This window comes from Passer domesticus, chromosome 4, assembly GCF_036417665.1.
Source record: "Passer domesticus isolate bPasDom1 chromosome 4, bPasDom1.hap1, whole genome shotgun sequence".
Taxonomy (NCBI): domain Eukaryota; kingdom Metazoa; phylum Chordata; class Aves; order Passeriformes; family Passeridae; genus Passer; species Passer domesticus.
This window is the reverse complement of record NC_087477.1, coordinates 74101236-74114979: the sequence shown is the minus strand read 5'-3', so window position 1 is coordinate 74114979 and position 13744 is coordinate 74101236. Positions and strand designations below refer to the sequence as shown.

General features: G+C 39.5%; 1 long non-coding RNA gene across 1 annotated transcript in view; it reads right to left on the bottom strand.

Annotated features, from left to right (window-relative positions):
• The window catches only part of LOC135299570 (uncharacterized), a 116375-nt gene extending 102908 nt beyond the window's left edge, over positions 1 to 13467 (bottom strand). Inside the window, exons 1-3 of the long non-coding RNA XR_010361531.1 lie at positions 13342 to 13467; positions 8351 to 8480; positions 4076 to 4203 (exon numbers count right to left, since the gene is read on the bottom strand). This is a non-coding gene — a long non-coding RNA (uncharacterized LOC135299570). The remainder of the gene's footprint in view (positions 1 to 4075; positions 4204 to 8350; positions 8481 to 13341) is intronic.
• Positions 13468 to 13744: the final 277 nt, after the last annotated feature.

Genomic DNA, 13744 nt, shown 5'->3' with positions numbered 1-13744 from the left:
ATAAAAAGTGAGCTTTAATGAAGATAAAAACACAGCTATATAGATTAGATGTATGTGTTCACACACAATATATATAATTATTTTTAGACTGAAAATGTGGACGCTATTTTTAGAAGTCTAATCTAATCACATGCTCATGCCATTCATACACATCCTTCCCACAGCATGGATAAAGAGAAGCAGTTCTCTAAGCACCAAAACAAGTAGGTCAGACTTCTGTCCTCTCTTTCATTTTTTTGTCACCTTCAATGTCATTGGCTACTTACTTTTCCCCAAGATGACAGTCTCCAGTTCACTTTTGTATTGAGCAGGGAGGAAAAAATACATTACCTTTTTTAATTTCAACAGAAGTGGGTCTTATGCTACATATTTACATAGCATCTACTGTAACACAGATAGAAAGAAACTTCACCAATAAGCTTAAATTTTAGTTTTGTGGGCATCATTTTAGTCTCACTTACTGAGAACATGCTGTCTACTGCTAACCTGAAAAGGCTTCACGGGATGTGCCAGCTCAGGACCACAACTCTTCAATCCAGACCCAGTTTTCTACTTTCTGGCTTAGCTAGAAAAAAATCTTTATTTCCTTGCCTCGCCCCACCTGGAGTATCCAGAGCTGTCCAGAACCAGGAGTGGTAACATCTGTACTGCCCCATCAATGTCTGGCAGAAGCTGTCAGTTCACTTTCATGGTCCAGAGACTCCCTGCATTGACTGCACTGCCAAATGCCCCATAAGTGAGAGAAAAGCAAGGGTTTTTTCACAGTTGTCACACACTGCAAGCAATATTCTGTATACCTACTCTGAGTAGTTATGACCATCTCAAATAAGGAGCTGGGTTTTCAGAAGACTGTTTTCTGATCTGTGATACTCTGCACAGCAGAAATCCTCCACAACACTGCAGCTGCTGTTGCAGAAATGCCACATGCAGCAGTGACATATTGAGTGGGGAGGATGGGTAGAACAAGGAGATGAAGGAGTTAAGGAATGCTGAGGGCCTCTTCTAAATGACTACACTCTAACATGTCTTTCTGAAGAAGATGATATGACTGTACAAGGAGGAGGAAAAATGGGTGCAGACTAGTCCTGGATTTTCTAAAGAAATACTGTCCTTAATTCCAAGAAGTTCTGAGAGCAATGACAAATCAAAAACAAAACAAAACAAAACAAAACAAAAAAAAAAACACAAAAAAAAAAAAAACCACCAAAAAAAACACCACAACCTTTTTCTTCTTTCTGGTTCTTTTGAGCTGATCTGGAATGGGTTATCAAAAAGCTTGTTTCACCCATTCCGAAAGGATTAAACCAGATTAAACTTAAAACAGCTTTTTCTCTAGTGTGGAGCAGATAGGAGAGTAGGCATGGGAAAGTGAAATACCTGGGGAGCCTGGGGCATTTGTTCTTCTGTGTAAAGAAACCACAGAGTAGCTCTGTGTAAGTGGCACTAAACATAGCCTGTGCTGAGGAACTGCACTCGGGGTCAGAGTCAACCTCTGCTGGCTCGAAATCTTGCTCAGTCCAACAGGAAACTTGAAGCATGAAAGGTCAGAGATTCAAGGCTAAACATGGGAATGCAGCACGTTTCCCTCAGAGACAGCTCCAGCCAAACACTCTTCTAAGTTTGGGATAACCATGTTCCTGCAGCAAGACTCAAAATAGCAGCTGCACACAAATCTGCATCTTCATGAGGTGTGCAAGGAGAATACTCTTCCCAAAACTTTTATTTGTTCATTGCCCACATATCCTACAAGGCTCCTTTCCTGAAATTGTTTTAGATTGAATATTAAGAGATAGACAAAAATAAATAATACCAGGGCTGTGATAGAAAACAAGATAATAAAATCTGGGTTGAGGGCAGAGGAAGGGAAGCTGCACAGTTAAGGAGGATATTTGTTGTAATTGTAAATATTACTGAGATTGACCGTATGTGTTTCAGATTGTTCTTACACATTTGATCACTTGAACTTTGATACAACTATCTTATTACTTATCCATATCTAGAATGGAGTTGAAACAAGTCTGAGGAAATAAAATCAGTCAAGCGAATATTTCTTCTAAGTTTATGTTCAGACAAGCAAAATGTACTTGCTGGCTTTTTACTATGATGGATAAAGATGCTGAGAAAACAAATTTTACTCACCTCATTGAAAAAAAAAATCCCCAAAGGGTGTTTGTGAATAGGATATTGCGAAAGTGAAATTAATAAATAAGAGCATAACATGAGTGGATGTTCTATTTAATAATTCATGTTGTCTTTAGTAAGAAAGGTTGGGGGGGCAGGGCAAGGCTTGTCTCCACAATATAGGAAGTAAAAATAAATTATTTCTCAGCCTGGAAAAAGAAGTTCTGCTTTGCTCCCTGAAGGCTTGATTCTGCCCTGTCTCATGGAGATGTTCACTTGGGAAGAGTTTGGCTGCAGTCAGTCAACTTCATTGACAGAGATTGAAACTTGAAGTTTGCCAGTATTAAACACAATTTCAGCAAATGGAATTAGAACTGCAGAGAGTGTTTCCCAAGGAAAGGAGAATATTTGAATCATGGATTAGGGCTGCGTATCTGTGCTCTCACTGTCCGTATTCCAGGGGAGGGTGGGGAGTTTATCTATTATAACCTTTAAGTAAACTTGTATCAACTTCCCATACCCCCAATGCCTTCTATGAGAGTTTCCCTGTCTGCACTCAAATTGCAGGGTGAAAATTACAGTTCTATAAAGGAGCCATGGATTCCACAAAACTGCATTTAACTCACATTGGAACACTTCTAATTGAATTGAAAGTCATCCTGGTTTTGCTGCTGGCTGTATGTGCCACCAGAAATGTACAGCAACAACCCCGTGCCCCTGTCAGAGCCATTCTGCTCCCTGACCTGCCCGGGACACGTGGCAGCAGGAGGAAAGTTTCTCACCAGCATCCACAGGAACCAGTCCCATTACAAAAGAAAAACAGATGTGTTTTAATAATCTCTTCTGGAAAGAGAAATGATCTGACTTCCTTAAAGTCAAAATGAAAATAAATTTGAGACTTTATACACCCCTGCTGGCTTCAAAGGATGGAATCCAAGTGCAGCCAGTGACAGGTAATGCCTTGGAGGCATTGCTCCAGCTGCCCTCCTGAAATGGCTGACAAGCCATACCGATTTTATTCAATACTTTTCCACTGAGAACATACCAGTGGGAAAGGCCAACATATTTAAATAAAATACTTCAGTAGGGTGCTGTCTGTTGAACAGGATAACACTGACTGAAATCCTGTGTGTGACAAATTTACGTGAAAAACAACAAAAAAGCCCAACTAGAAAACATTAACCCAAATCAGAGATACGTTCTTTCTATAACAAAACAGAAAAACAGTATGAACTTAATACATTTTATGGGTCTGAAAACATACCTAAAGAATAAAACTCAGTTTTCCTTGTTTTATTTTTTCTGCCATTCGATTAAAAATAAATATGGAAGTGTTTAGGTATTTTTCACAAACAGGTGTAGCAGGTACAATGGTTTTTCAGGATCAAACCTTTGGCAAGATAAGATCTACAAAGCATGGCATAAATTTATATAAATAAAATTTGATACCATAAGTCCTCTATTTACAATTCAGTATTTTTTGACTTTGTTATTCTGTAATTCAGAAATTTTAGTCACACTCACTGAAAAATTTGTTTCAATAATATGCCACAAATAGTCCAGTTCAATAATTTACAAAGTACCCATAGTCTGTAATTAGTTTGCTTGGACTGTTCTGTGAGTTACTTATGAATAATTAATGTATTTGGGAAACAATAGAAAAAAAAATTAGTGTATCTCTCTGTCCATATATCATCTAGCACTGACATATGAAAGTGTTTTTGAATAGATCACAGATAGGATACAAGCATTTCCTAGATGAAAATGTAATGACTTGTTTCTACCTGCAAATGATTATTACAGGTTATTAAATAAAAGACAAAATTCAGTGCAAAATGTTCTTAAAAATTACTGAAGTACTTAAACCAAACTCTTTAAAATTAATGCACAAGTAGAATATTAGGGGATAGCGAAAGAATCTTGTTCACATGAAAATAAAATTTGATCAACTTACCCTGTGGGAGTTCAGAATCCCATTGCACAAATTCAGCATTCTGCAGAGCCTCTCACTGATAGGAAAAACACATGTCTGGGAAACAGAGTGGGCAAGGGACCAGCCACAGCTGACCATGACTCCTTCTGCTGGGAATATAAGGAAGCTGAGCTTCATATCAAGTATGTGAATATGCATCTATGGTTTTAGGTATCAGAGAAGATCTTTTGAGAAAATACAGGATTTGGGGCGTCTGAGTGTTTGGTGGTTTCTGGAATTGGGAGTTTGTTTTGTGGGGTTTGTTCCTATAGAAAGAGAATGAAAATGGGAGCTCCTAGCTCACTGTAATGCCAAGCAATTACATCTGCCGCATGCCTCAGCCTGGATCCAGATACAAAAAGACAAAGAAATAACAGACTTGTTTAGGGAAAGCTCTTTTTAAATGCATCAAAGGCTTAGAGGAAGTGCCAGAATGACAGTAACTGAAATGTCTTATTTTTCTCCTAAAACAGATGCATGACAACCCATGCACAGTACAAGTTTACTCCCACCACCCTCTCAGGGCACTTGGGGTGGTGATGAGAAAGCTGTTACTAGTAAGAAAATCAGTAACCCCCCCAAATTCTCATGCCTGAGGTCTCTTCTGGAGCCAGTGTTCAGCTGTACAAACAACCTCAGCTTAAATTTAGTTGTTGAGACTGTGAAACATTTGGCTCATTCCCCACTCACACACGTACATGCAGACACAGAGACCCAACACAGACCCTGTTACTTGAAGTAGGAGAGTAAAAGGTTTCTCCACTGCCACGTCAAACCATAGCTCTGAAGAGCTGTGAGCACCTTTTCTCTTCAGATACAAAACCTAACTTCTGGGAAAAAAAAAAAATTAAGATGCTTTGGATAAGCATCCAAAACCTGAAAGCTTATTCCAAAACATTTTGAATCTGAGCTGATATGGAAGTAGGCCAGTCTTCATGTTGATTCACATCTCTTGCAATCTGATGCTCCATGGCAAAAAAAAATAGAGATTACTATAGTTGCAAGCTTTATTTTGAAGGGGCAAGTCAAGAGACTTGAGTACAAATCCCTTTTAAGTACTCCTTGATTACAGAAGTTTAACTGCCTGCAGAGACTGAAGATGATCCTCCTAAATTTGGATTAATTCACAGTGTCAGATGCATTTTTTTTCTGTCCCCAAGTACACGGGAATAAACCACCTTGACACTGCTATGACCAACCAAGTGATGCTATGTAGTCCCACTCTGACAAAGATGGAGAACTTAGGGGGATGTTTCTCCACACAAAATAAGTACACTAATAGATTTTATTTTGCTGTCTTCTCAGTCTAACATATAATTTCAAAACTGACAGGTTCAGATAGTGTATTCCACAACACATCAGATATCTGCCTTGGTGACTATGATTTTACACAAATATGCAGCATTTATGTCTGTATTAGTAGCATCGTTGAATATTATTCTACTAGATGGCAGGCATGTTGTTATTAAAGTATAATATCTAGGAAGGAAACAGCTCACTTAGGGTTTTCAGAAGGTATTTAATTTAACTCCTCTTCATAATTCTCACATCACATTTGCTGAACTAAGAAAAAAAGGTTGTGAGTGTTATTTCAGGAAGCTTAACCTATAATTATGTTCCTGTTTCAATGGCATTGCTTCTAAGGAGACCTCGCTAGCTGCTAAGCAAACCTCTTTCTTATGGAGATTTCTCTCCTCTCCCTCCCTATGACTAACTCTAATTCACAGGATTTCTTCCCATCCAGCCCATGCTCCTCTCCTTCCCTTGAAGGAAACAGGTGACTAGGAGCAAATTTGGACTCCAGTTTTGATGGGAGAGAGAGAGGTTGTTTTGCTTTAGCTTTATTCTTTTAGTTTACAATGACGTTTCTGTTTGCAGCACGGAGAATAATCTGTTATAGCAAAGATTTGCTGGATTCAGTGAGAGACTCTAATTATTGAAGAACAGAAATAAGAATGAACATTCAGGCTGAGCAGCTCTCCTCTTGCTGCCTTGTGCTTTATTCCTTGGAGACCAGCTAAAAGAGGCAGAGGTCACCATCCATGTGGGTATGCACAGTCTGTTCCTGGCGCTGGGAGCTTTTTTGAGGTTTGGATCCCAGCGTGTCTTGCACACTCACGTTTTAATGTGTGCTCTTATGTCAGCATGCTTTCCAACTTGAATTCCATCTCTCCTACTAAGCCTCTCTTTCCTCTCTCACCTCTCATTATTAAAACACTTTTTCACCCTCCAACCTACTAAGTGTTTCTAGGAAAATCTGTAAATACCACAAAACAAAAAAACCCAAAAAACAACCAACCAACCAACCAACACCTAACAACACAAAGTAATCCCCCACATCTTAATTTTTTGAAGTATTTGTTCTTAATCCCCTGATGGGTTTCCAAAGAGTAACAATTTCCATGAATGTAGTAACTGAGTGTTTGCATTCACAAAAAATCTGGTCTAATTTTGGTTCTTACTCTCTCCAAAATTTAGTCAGGTTTGTGGATAGTCACAACTGTAATAGTGCTACTAATACAAAAAACCATTTTCTTTCACAGAATCACAGCATGGGAGGGACCAGAGTGGGTCACCTGATCCATCTCCTCTGCTCAAGTAGGGCCATCCCAGAGCACATTGCACAGGATTGCATCCAGACAGTTCTTGACTATTTCCAGTGAGGGAGATTCCACAGCCTCTCTGGGAAGCCAGTTCTATGCTCAACAAAGAAGTTTTTCTTGATCTTCAGGTGGAACTTCCTGTGCATCAATTTCTGCCCATTGCCTCTTGTCCTACCATTGAGCAGAGCCTGGTCCATCCTCTGGATACTTTCCTTTCAGACACTTTTAGGCACTGGTGAGGTCCCCTCTCAGTCATTCTTCTCAAGGCTGAGGCCCAGCTCTCTCAGTGTTTCCTTGTAAGAGAGATGCTCTTTCTTTCAGCCTAACTGCACCACCTCTACTGAATACAATTACTCTAAAATGTTGCAGATAAAACCCAAGCCAAAAAAGGAAAATCTTAAAAGCAATTCTTCATGTGTGAGAACAGGTTTATCACCAGGCAATTTGGAAGCAAAAGTGTGACAAGTGCAGAACATAGCCATGCTGTGTCATGCAACAGGGTCATCCCAGCTGGCACTTTGTTTTCAGTGCTGAATCTCTATTTAAGTTGACAGGTAAGAAATTCTAGCAATTATCAACTTGAAAATATCCTTGAGGCCAGCATCTCAACTGCTAGGCTCTGTACTGCTATTAGATCTATTACTTTATCTCCTTTTATAACCTGATTTTACTTGCATCCAAGAGTGCAGGAGGAAAAAAAATAAAAGAAAGAAAATCCATATTTTCTGTTGACTAAAAGGACATTTAAATGACTCCTTTAAAATGTGATCCATCCTCTCAACATCAAATTTACAACACTTCACTGAAAAGAAGTATGTATTTGGTAATTATAAACATTGAAATATTTCAGCCTCACAAAATATACAGAAATGCATGCCCTACATATTTTCGTGACCACCATGCTAACCAGACATGTCCTTGCCTGCCATTGACTCACACCCATGCTGTGCTCCTCTGCAAGCTGAAAATTATGCTGTGGAAAGAGCATGATGAGGAGCAGAAACAACAGAGCTCAGACAAAACTTCAATTTAGCCTCCTGGAAAATCAGCACGTCTATGCTTATTGGGAAACTGTTGGGGCTTCTGCCTCTGAGAATATCTTGAGCACATAACATTGGTGCTCTACATCACTAGAGAACTAATAAGTCTGTGCAATGGGAGAAAAAAAAAAGGCAAACAATAAGGCATAAGAAAAGCTTAGGGGTGTGTCAATAAAAGGATTGAGACACTCCTATGGAACACCAAAATACCTTATATAGCAGGAAGTCAGATCAGTTTTTTAATGATGATAGACATAGCAATAGAAAAAAAAAGAAAAGAAAAAAAAAGAAGAGAGCATTACCTGGGAAAAGAAGCACAGAATGAGTCCATTGCAATAATGTGCTGTTTGGTCTGGGTTTTTATGAAACATATGGCATTGTTCACTGCTGGATTTGGCATCACTAACCTGACCTAGAAAATATGTTAGTGATGCCTTGGAAAAAATAATGAAAGCATTTCCAACTTGCATGACTTTCCCCAGCCAAATCCATAATAGCTAACACTGACAGAACCAGTGCTCCATTTTACTCATTTTAAATGATAAATGCAGAAAATTTATCTAGTACATCTATCATGCAATAAAGAATTTTAATTAGATTAAAAGTGTTCTTACTTTCTCAAATTTCAAAACCATTCTAACATCTGCTCTAACTCAGAGTGGAGCATGGTGAGGGTCAGTCTTTGCAGAAATTACAAGAGAATCTGAACAGTGCAGACAGAAGGAGACAACCCAGACTGGGCACCTGGAGAGAGAAAGAGAGGAAAAGGGAGATTAAAAGGGGAAAAATCCCACACAAACAAAACCTCACCTGAGCCTACACCTTAAGGCATCTTAATACTATTTTGAATTCTTTGTGTTCTGATTATAGCAGTCATTTGAAAGCTGATTTGGGGCCAGTAGGCACCTAATACATCTGCTTGTCTCTCATGCTGATAGATAGGTATATTCCAACAGTCTACAATAGCTCAATGCTTTGAAAAGTACTTGTGATATCCATTACATTCAATTAAAAGCTTCCTTTCACCAAAGCAAGGTCAAAAAAACCATACAATGGATGACAACCAGTCTTCTGGTAGAGCCATTTAGCAGCTAATATTTTTTACAGCACTTCGAGACTAAAGTAATGTGTAAGTGACTGGGCTACTGCTGTTATCCCATAATGTCCTAGTAGTAGTTCAGCTTTAGGAGGTTTTTTCCTTCCATTCCTAATTAAAATATGATCCCCCAGCTAGGAAATGCATCTTGTTGATGTAAACTTATTACTATTGAGGAGCAAGCCATATGATAAGGAAGTAGAGCCAATTATATCATCTTGATATTGTGAACCATGAAACTGATTTGTGAAAATGCAAACACTTGAGCACTCTGAATTTTTATTCTTGTCAGTTTAGAAGTGTTCAGCAACCTTTGGCATCAAAAGGAATTACATATCGCTCAGACTCAACTCAGTTTTGAACATTCAGGACATCTGTAAATGCATTTGTGGGCTCTGGATTATGCATTTAAATCTCAAATAAAATTAAAATTTTCAAAGTGCTGCAAAAGGCAGGAAGATAAACTGTAGACAATAATGGGAGTCTACTGCAGATCCATTAAAACCAGAAAAAAATGGCAAAACACACAGGCATCACATCTTTTAAAAGCCAAGGAGAGTTCACTGAGATCACTAAAAGCCAAGGCTACTCAGCTGTATTTTTGACTTTGCTGTGTCATGATACCCTACAAAACCTGTTAAGCACTACCAGAACATTTAAAGAATCTGCAGGGCTTGAAAGTGCCCTGCTTCAATTTTCTGCTTCCCACAATCTATACAATTTCACCCTTGATTTTTCTATATCCTTCTGAAGTTTAAAAATAGTTTTAAAAAATATCTAGGGATTTTTTTCTTCCTCACAAAAGAGGAATTCAGTTCAGCTGAAGAAAACTGATATGAGAATGATGAAATTAGCCTGAAAAAGAGGGAGTCAGAATTTGAGACAATATGGGGAAATGCACTGCTAAATCAGAGTACACTGGGAGCAGGTGTGGCCTCCCTCTTTTAGTGGAACCTAATGCAGAGCATGAACCAAGTGAGGAAGTTAAGGTGGGAGAGTAACTCATCAGTGTCACAGCTGCTCTCAGGCTTGGAAAGAGGGAACTCAAAATCCCACTTATTCTGTGATGAAGACAGCCAAAACTTTTCTCTTATAAAGGAAATAAATCAGACACTTGAAAGACACATTCCCAGCTGCCTTTTAAAGAATTTGTTCATGAAATTCAGGAAACTGAGTCAAGGGGAAAAAAAATAAAACCGTACCATGCCATTTCTCTGCTCTCCAGCCCATTGCTTCCCACACCAGCCTCTGCTCTCTGATCACTGGGACAGCAGCAGTGACTCCCTGGTGAGAGACCCACAGTGGGAGAGACTCTGACTTGCAATGATCTTCCTGTGCTGAGTACACACGTGTCTGCACATATAGATAGCTCTCATCCCTGCACACTTCTCGTTTGAATTCACATTTTGAATGATCAAAAGCTGGGGTGAACACGCGCAAGGATGGGAGGATGCTGCAGCAGTGGTGCAAGGAGCAGCAGCATCACGGTTCTTCTCACGCTGTGTATTTACAATACAAGAAGTTTACATTAGAATTTACAAATTTTTTTCCCTTTTCTTCAAAACTCCTTTACATTTCTGGTCCAGGCCTATGAGATTATGAAGTTCTTGTATTTCAGAGCTGAACAGTTCAGGTCAGTAACTCAGAACGTAGGAAACGGATGGAATAACTACATATGCTAAACAAATCAGGAGGATCAAAATTGGAAACACAAACACACGTCCCTCTGCAGTCCTCCATCCACCCCACCCTGCTGCCCTTTTTCTGTGATGGTTCAGTCAGAGTAAGAATGTTTTCTCATTTCAAAAATCAAAGGCCTGACAGGATTTCAAACAGCGGTAATAGCTCTCAACACTTTATTTATTCTAAGTTTCCACACGGGCAACTTTCCTTTGTCTTTCCAAGATAAAGGGAGACATTTATGAAACACCTTTAAGCGTGATTATAGAACACACAGCACTGCAAGAGGTCTGGCAGAGTGCAGGCAGCTGTCTGCAGGCAGGCAACGTCAGCACCTGAGCAGCTTCCCCTGCAGCGTGAGCACAGCAAGGTGCAGCCCTGCCATGCAGGCTCTGGGCCAGGCACTTGGCAGGTAGAGACTGTTCCCTGCCTGCTCCCAAGTGCAGTAGTGATGTTTGGGTGAATTTTCTACTTATTCACACTGAATACAACCATTACCCCCTGTGTCTATGCAGCAAACTTTGTGGGGGAAAATAAGGGTATTTTTGTTCTGTCCTGTACACTTGGGACTGGGTCAGTTTTTATTTCTTAGCAACCTTTCAGAAAGGGCCTCTGACGACGTGCTTGTTTTCCAGTGTGCTCCAAAGAAAGAGAAAAGTGAGTAATGGAACATTTTTTTATATTTCATTTGAAGTTTGAGTTTTGCAGTCTACAAAAGAGCAGATAATAGATTGCAATAAATAAACTTTATTTCCTTACAATTAGAACGGATTTTCTTTTGTTTCATTAAAATGTCTCATAAATTCTGCAGATACTTTTCTTGCATGACTTAGGAAGGAGGTTGGTTTCCCACATTTTTCTGAAGTACAGAGTATGTGTCTGCTGCACCACACAGCCATCCCCTCAGTTCACAAAGCTGCTGCTGATTCTGGAGTCATTGCTGCTGCTTAACCATGGTCTTAGCTGAACCAATCCATTGCCACAAGAGAGACAAAACTCAGAGGAGGGGAAACAAAGCTCTGTTCAATCAACCAGCATTGCCAGGGGCAATAAATATAAACAAACAAGGAAAAAAAGACAGACTTTCAAGCACAAGGCTTTTCTTCAGGCCTAAACCAACAGTCATCCTGCTAAAGACAAGCTGAGTACTTCTGCATAAAGTTTCTGTTTATAGCATATAATGGAGCTTCCTAAGGAAGGAAGAGATTGAGTTAAAGTGAAGTTCTGGGGTGTTGAGGAAACTTGGTGATCTGGAGCAATGACCAGGTCAAACAAATTGAGCTAATCAACCCTTTGGCCTTTGATGATGTAAAATGTGAGAGAGAATTCTAGAAGAAAAAGCAGATTTTTTTGGTTACCACAGAAATAAATTCAAGACTATTCCATGAAAAAAAAAATCTAATTTATAAAAGCTCAAAAAGACAAAAAGCAGTTTTTTTCCTCCTCCGTCTTGTCATAGGAGAGATTGATAGCACAATTATAGCAAGCCTCAGGATTTGTAACTTAAATGTAGAAAAAACAGACACATTTCTGGGCATGATTCAAGATCTAAGGAAGAATATGGGCTGAGATAGCCTCACATTACCCTTACTTTTTGTAGAGGAGAGGGGAAAAGAAAAAAAAAATGGGTTTTGCACCTCATTTTCTAGTTGGAATGACTACTGTGAAGATTTCCATCCCCATCCAGTCATGTGCAGAACTGGTGAGGGAATAGGACCAGAAAATTTGACAAGATGTCCAACATCAGAACTTAACTTCAAGAAGAAAAGAAAATTGTGTTTTCATACTGAGTTTTATTCTCAGTCATCAAAGACTGAATTCTGGTAACAGCAACATATATTTCCGTTAAGAGCCAAGGCTTTTGTATAGATGGGATTTGCAAGGATACAGCTATACACAAAGAAAAGTGTGAATTTACAAAGACCTTTGGTTTCTGCTTTAGTACCCAATGAAGATAGGCTTAACGTGAACTAGGAATAACACAAAAACAAGAGAGCTCACCTTGCTTTGAAAATAGGGTGAGTGCAGAAAAAAAGCAAAGTCACCAGAGATTTTGTCATGGAGAGTTTGAACAGATGAACCTGCTACAAAATCTGTGCCCTAACTCCTGTCTGCCCTCAATGTCTAGGAATGCAAGAGGGAGACAATGGAAAACAGGTAGTGGCTTGGGGTTACAAGGCCCTTGCTTTGGCCTTGTGGACACCTGGTCAAACTTTTCACTCCTTCACCACAATGGCCAGAAGAAAGTCTTGTCTACATGCATCATCAGGGGCTCCAGATACTCAAAATCCTTGTCCTGTATCTTCTCAGGACTAAAATAGCTGGGGATAGATCCATGAAAAAGCAAGTTCCTCAAGGCAATAAGCAGCTCATGAGAACACCCAAATGCAAACATATCTGTATTTCCAGGGTGGGTGAGAGTGTCCCATTCAGTTGTGAGCTGTGCATGCACCTTGGCCCATGGCTCAGATACTCCCTTGGGACTGTCTCAGGATGCCCTGCCAGAAGTTTCTCCACAAGTTTCATCCCAAGGACAGGATTTGGCAAACATTCTGTTAGTAACTTAAAATTATTTAAGGAATAAGTCTGTCCTCCCTCAGAAGGCATGAACCCAAATGTATTCTGGTGAATAAATTCCATCTTTTTCAGACATTCAAAGCCATAGCTCACACTAAAGGCACCCTGAAGACTGTAGCAAAAGGGCCTCTCTCCTCCCCTTTAGTAAATTTACTGCAGCTAAAAACAGTCAAACCACCACCCCTCATGATCAGAACATAGCCTTGGGAATAAGATGGGATTGCAAAATAAGAAAAGCATAGGAATTCCTACCTGTCTGTAGAAAAACATTCAGCATCAACATCAAGACAAATTTGCTTCTGTTCAGTCTTGAGCATGTTTGAAAGCTACAGGCATCTAAATACCAAAGTATAAAACCCTCCCATAAAAGGTGGGATGCAAGAGGCAATGTAGTCCAAGACATAACCAAAATGAAATACTGAGGGCAGGAAACTTGGAAGCCTTATGTTGGTAAGTGGGTGTGCTGTGTTACAGTTGTGATTAACACGACCAAATCAAAGTCTTTTTCTTGTATGACACAAAACACAATGTAATATGAACCCATGGTTTTTCACAGTAAGCTTATTAACAATATTTTGACAGGAAGGTTGTCACTACAGAATTATCATGTCAGGGTCAGCACCTTATGTTCTCCTACTGTCAGCATGAGACCACC